This window comes from Plectropomus leopardus, chromosome 6 (assembly GCF_008729295.1).
Source record: "Plectropomus leopardus isolate mb chromosome 6, YSFRI_Pleo_2.0, whole genome shotgun sequence".
NCBI lineage: Eukaryota > Metazoa > Chordata > Actinopteri > Perciformes > Serranidae > Plectropomus > Plectropomus leopardus.
Genome location: NC_056468.1, coordinates 910,078 through 922,976, shown reverse-complemented (window position 1 = coordinate 922,976; position 12,899 = coordinate 910,078). Strand labels below are relative to the sequence as shown.

The following is a 12,899-nucleotide window of genomic DNA, read 5'->3' as shown; positions in this document are numbered from 1 at the left end:
CCAGAATTGGACCTGAATCATTCAACAGTACTACTAAATACCCATATATATTGCTTTTCAACTGACGGCCGCATGTAGCCACAGTTGCCTGCTCCTCATTGGGAAGAGCTGAAAAAAATATGCTGGCACTTGTGGACATAGGCCCTCATATCAGTGTGTGAGGGTAACCCCAATTTAAACAGACTGAATCAGAATACTGATAGTTCAGTAGGGGCTAAAACATTTTGTGTGATTGTATCCAAAACTTCCAACCATTAAAACATATGACTGCTAGCTGGAGACGGACATCAAAACAGCTAAACCTTGGTTGAATAGTAAATATGAGGATTCTGTGATTATATCAGACTGTGCTCTGCAGAGGTGGAGCAGAAGATCTCATTTATCCTCCAATGGTGTTTTGATTATGACAAATGAGATGATGACTACCATGTTAAGAATTAAACAAGGTCCAAATTAAAATTTATTTGGTGAAGACAGAGGCTACTTCATGGTCCAGTGTGTGGCTATGTGCTTTAATTCAACTTTCTCTGTTCCCAGTGAACAGCATTGACTGTGAGACCATGCCCATGAATGAGAAGAGCCTGGGGGATCTGGGTCAAAGTGGTCCCAAACCCATCCTGCCTTACAGCTCCATGTTCATCTTTGGGCAGACCAATCCGTGAGTCAACCTCAACCTCCTTTGTCCATTTCTTCACTTCCATGCCTCCCACATTCTATGGAAGTTAGACCGTGCACTGATTGGATATTAGCTATTTTATTCCAATATCTTTAACCTATCACATCAGTACCAGCAATCAGTCAGTCCTATCCTACAGTGATTGCCAATGTCCAGCCTGGTTGTGATGAACTGTCCATTCTTCCCTCCTAGCTATAGCAATAAATGCACCCCCTCAAGAGACCAGTGTCTCTTACTGCCAGTGTCTGTCTCCTCAGAGAAGTCAGAAACCTTGACAGAAACACACCGTCAGTTAACTATACCAATACACTCAGCTTTTGGGCTAACAGCGAAAATTCCAGTGGTTAACTTAGCTTGCAAACAGCCTGTTTGAGATGGGGACTTCTTACTTGCTTAATTTATATCAGAGAAGACACTTGACTTGTTTGATTCTCACCACCTGTGTTCATTTTCCATATGAACTTGTATAAATTTATTTGGTTCCAAAGTATGTCTTTGTTGTATATTTTACTTGAAGGAGGTCTTGTGACTGAGAACTTGGATTAATTTTGGTCCTTGCTTTAGACAGATGTGAAGGGATGGGAATCAAGAACTAGAAACAGTTGAGAACAGGTTCCAAATTGTCCGATCCATCGGAGGCATATGCCTCAGAGCTTATCAATTCCTTTAATCAATGCCTGCATGTTTTTCTTACAGTTGTGCATTATATAAGAATAACTTCCAACTAATGCATCTATGCTGCGGGAAGGCTGCAACAAGCAGTCAAGAAGAAACAGCCTAAAGAATGACTTCATTTCAAAAAGATGAATACAGTACTGCTTGTAATGGCTGTAAAATGACAATTTTTTAGAAAACAGGAACATCCTTCTATGCAACATGAGCTTAAATTCCAGGAAAGCCAAGTGTCTTACACACTGTAGGCCTACTTGCTTCCCCCCCACACAGCAAACATAATCAGGAATCAATAAGGGAATCAATGAAGAAGTGGACTGATAAGCAGAATCAATTATGGCATTGGTATCAATAAAATCAATTCCCATCCCTACCTATATGTAAGTGTCAACAAAGATAAAGTGAAGAGATAGTAATCTGTGTTCCCCTGTCGTCTGTCTGTCTGTCTGTCTGTCCTTGCTGTCTCCCTTCAGGGTGCGGCGGTTATGTCACTATATCGTGACTCTGCGTTACTTTGAGATGTCTATCCTGGTTGTTATTGCTATGAGCAGCATCGCTTTGGCAGCAGAAGATCCCGTCTGGACGAATGCCCCTCGCAACAATGTGAGACATACACAGTGTTCATGTACTTTATACGAAAACACATTCACACAAATATTTTAATATTCAGCTTTTTTTTTTTTAAATATATAATTATTGTCATTTATATATTCATAGTTAGATTCTATGATTGTGGGATACCCACAGAAAGACAGGGCAAGACAAACAATTCTGGGAATGCAGCTACAAAAAGGATTTAATTAATTTAAAAAATTACAAAAATGAATGAAAATGAATAAATATGCAAAGGTTATTCCACAAGCAATACGTTGTATGGAGTCACTCCCCTGGCAAGTCTATCCCCCAAACAACTTGATGAATAATGGAACAACAAGACTACAGCAGATGTAAAGAGGTCCCTTTTTGTCTTTTGTAGGTTCAGTTTTTTAAAAATAGGACAATTCTGAATGGCAGTATGTTTTGTGGGAATAGAGTATGTTCTGTGGCAGCTCTTTTACTTTTGCAGCTCTTTTACATTTAAACAAACCTTTTTTACGTCATCTTTTTATTTTTGATGCAATATTCAGTAACCACCAGTCAGTGAACATATAAACATAACAGTATGTTAAATATGATCATATCTGCTCATCCCTACTCTCCACCTCAAAATTCCCAGTTCATTATAAATTACCTCCTGAAGTTTTTCAAGAAAGAAAATAATGAAAACCAAAGGTCTTGAAAATCATATCCACAATCATGTTTTAACGAAGTTAGTCTCTCTCAAGGTAAGAACTGTTATATTTGATCTAACAACAGCTTAAAGGTTGGTTGGTTGGAGGTGATTTATTTTTCCAAAGGAGACATATGCCTTTCATTGCAGAATTTGTCAAGTAATGGACTTTTTTTAAAATCAAATTGAAATTCTGACATATTATTTAAAGACGTGTGTTTATATCAACTTTTATTTTGCATTTAAACAAATCTGTGTCCACTGCTCTACATCAATGTTTTCCTCAACATCAAATTCCCATTTTCTCTCTAGTGGAAACACATCAGTTTAGAAAAAACTCCAATTTATTGCCAGAAAACTTTTTATGTTCACATAAGGCAGTATTTCAAGCAATTTGAAAAAGCCATGCTTAACAAAACTTACATGGAAACACTTTTTAGTCTTTTCTAGGTCACATGATATCATGGCTATGTGCTTGTCAGTAGGAGCTGGCTCCCTCATGATGCAACAGGCACTATAAGAGCTGTTATTGCATCACATAACTCTTCAAAAGTTGAGCGGATCATCAAGTTTTGATGATTCCTCTTGAAATCGTGCTCGAGATTGTGTTTCATTGACATTTCAAAAATTAAGCTCAAGTTTTGCGCAAATCTATAATGGAAACCCAGCTAGTGTGAAGTTTGGCCTTATGAAGTTAATTAATGTCCACAGTGACAAGGACAAAGATACTTTAACTTCCCTCCTAACTGACTCCTGTGTTTAATAATTTGGTGTCTAAAATATAGAACATAGGCATATAAAATGACACATACATGATTTTTTGCCATGGCTACAGAGGAAAATACGTTCCAGCACTTGTGGTCTGCTTTAGTACTGACTTATCTCTTCCTCTCTCTGTTTCTCTTGCAGGTGCTTAAATATCTGGACTATGCCTTCACTGGTGTTTTCACTTTTGAAATGGTGATCAAGGTTAGTTGTATCGTAACCTGTAATGACTGTCTGTTTGACTCTCAGTTGTCTGCATCGAGTAGCTGACTCATTACATTTTCTACTTGGTGAAAGTTCATCAGTGAGTGCCTCACTGAAACCATGGTTGTTTTAGAACATTGGGCTGCATTACTGTCCCTTTTTATTTATAATCCACTTTATTTTCAGGTAAATTAATGGTTTGGCTGATTAACACAATGATTATAGTTAGTTCAAATAATTCTAACTAACTGACCTCTTAATTATTTTTTTAAGTATAATAATATTTAATTATATTAAATTATTTATTTTTAATATTAAAAAAAATTAATGTATTATACATGATTAACCATAAAATATTAATATATGATAGGTTCATCAAGAAAAGATGTTGAAGATATAAGACATTATATAATAGACTCACTTAGTTAAAGGCCTAATAACATAATTCCATATTTAAATCTGATGTATTTCAAAATCATTTAATTTTATGGATATGAAACAAAGTAAAACAACATCAAATAAAATCAAATGAAGAGAATTAAAGAAAGTGTTGTGTTTGCTTTAGATGGTGGACCTCGGCCTGTTGCTTCACCCTGGATCCTACTTTAGAGACCTGTGGAACATTCTGGACTTCATAGTGGTCAGTGGGGCACTGGTGGCTTTTGCATTTTCGTAAGTTCAATAAGTTCTACTTTTGCTATATAATAAGATGTATCCAATTTGTAAATAGTTCATGCTGATCATCAGATTTGGTGGTGACTGTTGGTCTGATCGGGTGTAATGGGGAGTCAGGGGGGCAGAAACCCATCATACAGCATCTACTGCAGTCTGCCAAATGTTAGAAGAAAGGAACAGTATGTTTAGACCAGAAACCAAAAGGTAAGTTACCAGTAGATGAAACAGAACTGTGAAATTAGCAGAGTTGAAAGCTGAACTGTGCTACCTCAAGACACTGACCATAAACCCTGAACAAGTCCTGGAAGAGTGAGAAGTGTGTGTTTGTGTGCGTGTGTGTGTTGTGGTAATTCTCCAATGTGTTTATTGACATGGTCCTGTCCCTGTTTCTGTGCTGGGATCGTTTGAAGGAGCTTCATGGGGTAATGCCTCCTCTACCTCTATCATCTTGCCTGTCTGTGTCATTATATGTGTGTATGTATGTGAGAGACAACATACACACACACACACTTTCATTGCCAAAACAAGTAATTTCCCCACATATTCAGTCTTACTTGATTACATGTATACAGGCTTTTTTTTTTAAGGCTGAGGAAAACAGTTTTCTACAACATAGTATTGTTGGTACTTATGTATTAACTGGCTGAAATGTTATATATTATATAAACACACAAACACACACACATATGTTTCTCCATTCACAGTGAGTGATTGGACATGTATCCTGAACACGCATTCTAATGAGTTACATTTTGTAGAGAATTTACAAGCAAAGAAAAATGACCATAATCATTCAGAAATGAGACACAAATTGACTTTTCTCCAAACAACACAAAGCTGCACTGAATTCTCATCTCAAGGCTACTGTCAGTGGAAAATCACCTCACCTTTACTGGATTTGACTACAGTTATTATGATTATTGCAAAATGATGATTGTAGATGGAGCTAAACAGCAAAGAAAGCTCACAAACAAGATGCATCACCATCAGCTGTTGAGGTGTATTTTTCCTTAAAAGCCTGTAAGACATTTAGTATATGCAGTGAAATTGCTTGTGAGGATGGGTGATATTCGCAGTGTGCACTGTTGTGTCTGGGACACACTCCCATCCTGTCATCTCAGATCTCCCTGTAATTGACCCTCATGTGCTTGACCAAAGGTCCTTCCTCCATGTCTCCTCTGCTATAGAGGGCTGTGTCATCTGTTCATCATCCTTATCTTCCTGCTTCTGATGGGAGGCGTTTTCATCTGCCCTTTGCCACAGCTCTTCCTGGACTGGAATGATACCATCAATTTCACATTCTCTATCATTAATTCACCAGAGGCTCACTAATGTAACGAGCAGGCTTCTGCTGCAGGGCACGTCTCTGGGAAAATCAGTGTGTTCTCCACATTTACATTAGATCTACTGTATTTGCTAGCTAGAGGTTTTTGAGAGTGCCCTATGACCGTACTGTCACATCATTTCCATTTATATGCAGTTTTTTCTATCTACACTGCGGCATACATACAGTGTATCCATGTATGGAGACACAGTGTTCAATTTAAAATAGCTTATACATTTGTTGGGTTACAGGTTGCGTTTTAAAAAGTCCCACTTATGATGGCAACACCAACTGTGTAGTCTGTTCCCACTGTGTGGAGGCTGGTCCTGTACACTACTGTGTCAGAGTTTCGGGCCCAGAAAGACTTTTTTCCATGGGTTTATATTGTAAAGAGATGTCTGTAATTCAGTGAATCCTTTTTTGTGAGCATCAAAACCCCCTCAAAACGACTTGTTTGACTACTAAGGATTTGATCTGTTCAGTCCTCATGCACTACTGAGCAGCTTTCATGGGAATGAACAGGGTCCTGCCTCCATGGCTGTATCCAGGTCTTTTAAAACATTTATGATGTGAACATGCATGGATCTGCGGTCCAGAGCAGTGATGAGACATGCTACTGTGGGGAATCACTCACAAATGAACAATGTTAAATATAATATAAAAATAAACTGCCACCAGCACTTTGTCTGTGGATTAAACAAAATACATGGTAATCTGAGTCAAACACAGGCACACACAGATTAATATTAAAGGTACTGTCATACCTTGATACTCACTGCCATGACTCCTGGACTGTTAGGGCCCTTTACAAACAGAAACAATCAATTATAGGCAGACAATTTATAATTCAATCATTTTGCAATCAAAAATACAATATTCAGCATTTCAATAAAAATCCAGTACCTTAGGGTGCATTTGTACCCCTACTTTACCTCAACAATAAAATAATTCTCCTTAAAACACTAAGTCTGTTTGGCTAAGCAGGAAAGCATGTGCACAGGAGCGCTCACAGATCAGGACTGAGGCTGACACAATAGTTCTGGTGCTGTCAGCCTGACTGGCCAAAGTGTGCGTCGGTCCTTGTGTCTCCGTGTTACACGTAGAAACAGTAACTAAGGGGGCAAGCCTTAGCCAACAGTGAATTCCAACAGCTTTAGTTAGGGCTGTCAAAAAAAACATATTCATTTCAATAAATTAATCACAGAAAAAAAAATTCCATTATAAAATGTAAAACTGATAAATTGCATTCCGTGGTGCCCTTTGACCCAGAGCGACACTGAAGGCCACAGTGGCTTTGTAACATGATGGAGGGAGACGAGACAAAGCTGCTTGGCCCCATGAATGGAACATTTACATTTAAAAAATACAGAGATGGAACTGTTAATAGGAGCACCGTTCTCTTCTTTGACTACTTGATCACAGAGAATGTCATTAATTAGATTAATCTTTTTAATGGCTTGACAGCCCTAGTTTTTATTTTACAACACTGATTACCCCAATTACTATTTTATTTCATAATGCCAAAAGGGCAGAATGTGTTACAGAGACTGACTGTTGGCTCACTGCAAACTAAAGCAACACAACATATAACAAAATTGCCCAGCCTGTTATGATTGACTTACAATGATTCTGTTATGAAAAGCTGTCGAATAAAAAACTGATTTTGGAGAAATACCATTTTAAAATAATGGTATTTAGTGTGGTTAATAGTGTTTGCGGTATTGTCTTTGATTATGAAAGGAGAAGCATGAAATATAATTTCATGATACTATACTCAGCTGAGTATTAAAAAATAGATTTTATATTTTCAATTTCATGGTTATTTATATATTTTCCGCTCTCCTCTGCTGCATAATGAAATGAAAATGTCTTCTCAAGACCAGGGACTCACACACTGAGGAGGGAGGTGCAAACATCATTGTCCCATGCTCCTTTTTAAAAAACAAAAGCAAAACAAAAGAAAAAATTATATTGTACTACTCATGAATCTTTCTCTCAAAATTTATTAATTTTATATTGAGCACTTTGGGTCTCCATACTATGAATTGATCGTCCTACATATCTGATGCTTCAGCAGATTAAATTAAATTGATCAAATTATTTGCCAAAGCTGTTTTGCCAGATAGAAAGACCTGTGTGAGAGACAGCTGTCATTCACTCACCATGCATGTCCATGCAACTTGTTCGTCTGCAGTCCATTTAGTTGAGTGCCTGTGGCAATTGGAACATCCCCATCAAAGCTGAATCTGTGAAACTGTCATCTCACCTGCTGAAACCACTCAAGTGTTATGCTCCAGTTTGCGCTTTTTAGTGCATTTCACAAATGATGCTGCAAACTGCAATAATGCTTTTTAACATGAGCTTGAGATGTTAGTGACAACCTGATTTTCAGGGCTGGGATGATATTTTTATTTGTTTTACTACAATTATCAGTATGATGATAAAGTAACAGTGTGCAAATCACAGAACAAGAGCTGAGCAAATGCCTGCTATAGTCACCAACAGCTTTGATTTGTTCTTACATCAGTGATAGACTACCTCCATTGGAGCTAAATTATGGAAGCTATTCTTTACTGGGATTTACCCACCCAGTGTTCTGCTACCAACCAAAACATGTAGAATCTTACTTGTGTTTTAATTCCTAGAAACTATGGTGTTGTCATTTGATGCAAACATGTGCTTTATTTTGTTTGTGTGTGTAAAGCATCCATAAATGTGCTGTACCTTGTTTTACCACTGTTTTCCCCAAGTAGATCGCAACAAGGTGTGACCAGGTGGGGAACCTCCCTATGCCACCCTGACACCCCTCCCACCCCCAACCCCCCCCCCCCCCCCCACCACCACCACCACCACCACCCTTTACCCATGCCTTACCCGAACCCTTTCCCCCAAAACCAACCCTTTCTAAGTACCATTCTTTTTATGCTTCGATCACCTTCATGTATAAAACATAAAACAATTTAACTTACTGTAGTAAGTCAATCCAGTCAATCTAATACCTTTTGTAACACTACAGTAACCTTTGTCTGACAGCTTTCAACTGAAACCTGCCTATGCCGACCAAAATCACTGATGGTTTTGAGCAGTTTCATTCCAAAATGCTACCTTACCCTTTTGGTTGGAAATCAGACCTACAGTATCTCTTTCTAGATTTATTTTCTATAAAATGACCCTGATCATTATTATAATTATAATAGTCAACCCCATGCCCTAACCCAACCCTTTCCCCCAAAACCAACCCTTTCTAAGTACCATTCTTTTTATGCTTCGATCACCTTCATGTATAAAACATAAAACAGTTTAACTCCAACTTAACTTGGAGGTCCATGTCTTTAAAAACATTTTCACACATAACAGACACCCTCAACGAACTTAGGCCAGTTTAGCCTGAATGCCCCTTTTTTCTTTCTGATTAACATCAAACACCAATCAGCCTTCCAGCCCTCACAGTGCACACACAGCCAGTGTTTCTCAGCATGAGGGGCAGGCAGCAACTATGAGGTCATTAGGGGGCAAATGGATTACTCAAAACAGGTTCAAACGTTTTTTTCTGCACAACTTTATTTTTATAGTTTAGAATTGTTGACTGAGAAATATCTAGTGACTTCACTGTTGAGTTACCCATAGTCATGTGTGTAATAACCCTGAAAAGTCCATGGGAAGAGTTGGGCTACTTCCTGCTGTTTTAGACACCAAAAGTATGAACATGAATATTGTTACCCTAGAAATTTAAACACATTCATTATCTAGCACTTGGGAATTAAACCTGTAACAATAGATGACTTGCTGAAATTGTAGAATGTTACATTTATGTAAAAAAGTGTTTTAAGTAGAAATTAACCAAGTGTTTTAGGATTATATTTTTGGAAAAATGTCAGAAAACATACATTAAATGATAAGTTCGGACTTTTATTTATCTTGATTTATACAGTAATCACATGTCATATGTACGTTGAAGTTATTAGAGTTAATTGTCACTAGGCAGGTTTCCATTACAGATTTGAACAAATCTTAAGCAGTATTTTAGAATTTAGATGTCGATAAAACACAGTGCTAAGATGACTGTGTTTCCACTGATTGATGTTCTGCGACCTCTCCTTCTCTAATATTCCAAGAAGCATGGCGATGGATGTTTAAAACATTAGCAGGTTTATTTCAATTGCAGCGACCGCACTAACCATCATTATTTCTAATCCAAGGCCATGTAGGCATCAAGGTTATAATAGTTTTGGATTTTTCATTATAGTTTAGTTTTATTTAGTTTTGCCTTTTTTTTTTTTTTTTACCTCTAATTCAGTTAATTTTAATTAGTTTTTATAGTGGATTTTCTAGTTTTCGTTATTTTTCATTTTTTTTCTAAATGCTTGGTTTTAGTTCAGTTTTTATTAGTTTTAGTATTAGTTTTAGTTTTTTCATATTTTGGTCCATTTGTCAGGTGCAGGATTCAAAAAGATCAGAGTTAACTCAACAAAAGATACGGTTTTAAAAAATGTATTCAGACACTGTTGAACAACCAACCATCCACAACAACCATAACAGTCCACAGGATAGCAGCTTTATGTGCAAACTGTGTGTAACACTGCTTCTGGGGTTAAATACAGGTAGTGTGCCCACCTGGTACAAATCAAAATAGCCAACAGACTAAAGACACATGAACAAAAGAATATAAACCCATTCATGAGACGTGTCACAATTCTTGACAGCCAGGAGTCTCAGGGAGCTCAATGTGAGACTAACATGAACAAACTCAAAAAGCCAATACACTCTACAGGTTTGAGTCATTTTTTGACCAAAATTACAAACTCAAAAATAAATTAAGAACTAGGCTTTTCAGAACTAGATGCAGGTACATATCAATGCAGTAGATTAACAATACAGTACCTCATTGTATTAACATCATAAAGTGAGAAAGAGAGTGATGGGTGTACTTCAGTCAAGCAACAATTTCTTGTTGATCTTGAGGAAAACACACTGCTCCAAGGATGTGGTTGTTCTGTTCCTCAGGCCAGATGACAACAGTCCACACACTGAGAAGATGCGCTCCATAAAGGCTTGTGAGGCAGGGGCACTGATTAGATCTAGTGCCACAGGGGCAAATTCTGGATAGACAGCCGCTCTTGATCTCCAGAACTGCAATGGTGTCTCATTAACCACACCCTGTTTGACGTCTTCGCCATACTTCTTCATTTCAGTCAACAGACTGTCAGCTCCATCAGGCTCATTTGTCAATGACACATTGACTTCCACACGGGACGCAAGGAAGCGGCATTTCTGAAGGACAGCAGGAGGGGAGTGTGCTTCAGTTTGAGTGGCAATGACATTTTCCTGAGAAGAAGTTGCTGGGTACTGAGCTGCCAGGTTCTGTACTAAAGACTTTGCTGCCCTCCTCAGTGGCACCACGTCTGGTGTTTGAAGAACCAGTAAAACACATGGATCCAGTAGGCAGGGTGCTGCTGGTGTAGCATCAATCTGTGGGGAATCAGGGTTAAGAACGGCAGCAAAACGTTCTCGCAAGGACTTGAGCAGCACTTGAGCTAACTGCTTCCCAGCAGCAGTAGTAGTCAGCAGGTGTGCCTCAAGGTTGAGCAGACATGGCACTACTTGGCACGGCTGTGACTGGCTGTCACACTGAAGCTGGTGTGTGTGAATGGCAAAGGGCTCAAGCAGCCTGACCAGGTTCTCCAGCTTAGCCCAATCACTTGTGAGAAGCGTGTCCATGCCCAGCTCCTCAAGTACTTGGTTAAATTCAGTTCTGATCTCCAGCAGTCTTCTCGGCATATCAAAAGTGCTGTTTCAACGTGTGCTATAATCTCGAACCAGAGTTTATATCATTTCATTTAATATCCAAATTTTAAAAAATCAATAAGACTAATGTGGTACTATAAACACACTCACCGAGATCTCCCGTCTCTCTAGTCTCCTCATCCTTCTCGTCTGTCTCCTCCGACTCTGATTGATTCGATCCACAGTTCATCCAGACCATTTCCAACATCTCCTGGCTGAGCCCCTGAGCCACCTGTGGACTCCTCACTTTGCACTTGGCTTCTACCTCTAAGCAGCCGCACAACTTTAACTATGTTGGAGCCGTTGTCTGTCACAATGAGCAGCACCTTGTCTTCTCCTATACCCCATGCTTCTAATGTCTCATCAATGCAGCGAGCAATGGACTCCCCAGTGTGTGGGTGCTCCAGTCGATGTAGGTTAAGCAGAGCATGGTAAATCTGGCCTTCAGGTGAATGATAAAAACATGCTGACACACCCATGAAGGATGCTGTTAATCCTCTCTTGCTCCAACCATCCACACAGAGTCAGCTTCCTCACGTCCTTTATAATGTCTTTTAATTTGGGCTTTGCCTTTTCCATCTTAGCTCCAATAAGGTTATTCACTCGTGCAGCACCGGGTGATTTGAATTTTGGCTTGAGTGACAAGCTAAACTTTTGGAAGGCAATTGAGTCACACAGTCTTGTAGACATACCAGTCTCAATAAACATATTTACGAGAGCATCTTCCCGCTTGTGACGTTCCTGCGTATTAACTAACCAGCAGCTATTTGGTCGTTGGTGAAAGCAGTCCATTATGGTTGTCTCCTCCTTCCTGGTACTACCTCCTGGCTGGTGTGTTGCTTCTCTTTGAGGGGAGCTACTCAGAGACGCCACTTTGTCGAGGCACTCATGATTAGCCTTCTTGTGCGAGCTTCTCAAATGGACTTTTAGATTGGTAGGGTTTTTTCCCTTTAGAAGTAATCCACATATTTTATCACCCATTTCCACTACAAGGCACTTGCTCTTATCTGTTTCGCAGTCATATTCAAAGAAGCCCCATATAGGACTTTGCCGCTTTTTTCCAACTTTTGATGCCATTTTGCCAGGTAGAGTGGTGACGAGAAGCCAACTCTAAACGCGAAGTGACGAGAAGTGACTGACGTGATGTGCTGTATGGTGCAGCCAGCTCACGTAAAATTGCTCAAGCTCGATTTCAAATCAATCCAAAACTGACAAAGATGAAAATGAAGGATTTTGTATCTATAATTTCAATACGATTTAGTTAGTTTTATAAACACACAATACAGTTTCAGTTAGTTATCGTTTTTTCTTTTAATTGTGGTTTTTATTTATTTCAGTTAATGATAATGTTTTTTTAATTCTAGTTTTCGTCATTTCGTTCGTTTTCTTTAACGATAATAACCTTGGTAGGCATGTTATGGAGCCATAATGGAAAGGAAAGCCCCTTATACGTGGGAGCGGCCACTTATTAGGGATTAGAGGTGATAGTCCACGATTTCAGAGAGGAATTGTGAATGCAAATCTTTCAG

The 12,899-nt window shown here is 38.7% G+C and overlaps 1 pseudogene; it reads left to right on the top strand.

Moving 5' to 3' along the window:
• LOC121943980 overlaps positions 1 to 12,899 on the top strand; it is a 93,658-nt pseudogene that overhangs the window by 17,391 nt on the left and 63,368 nt on the right.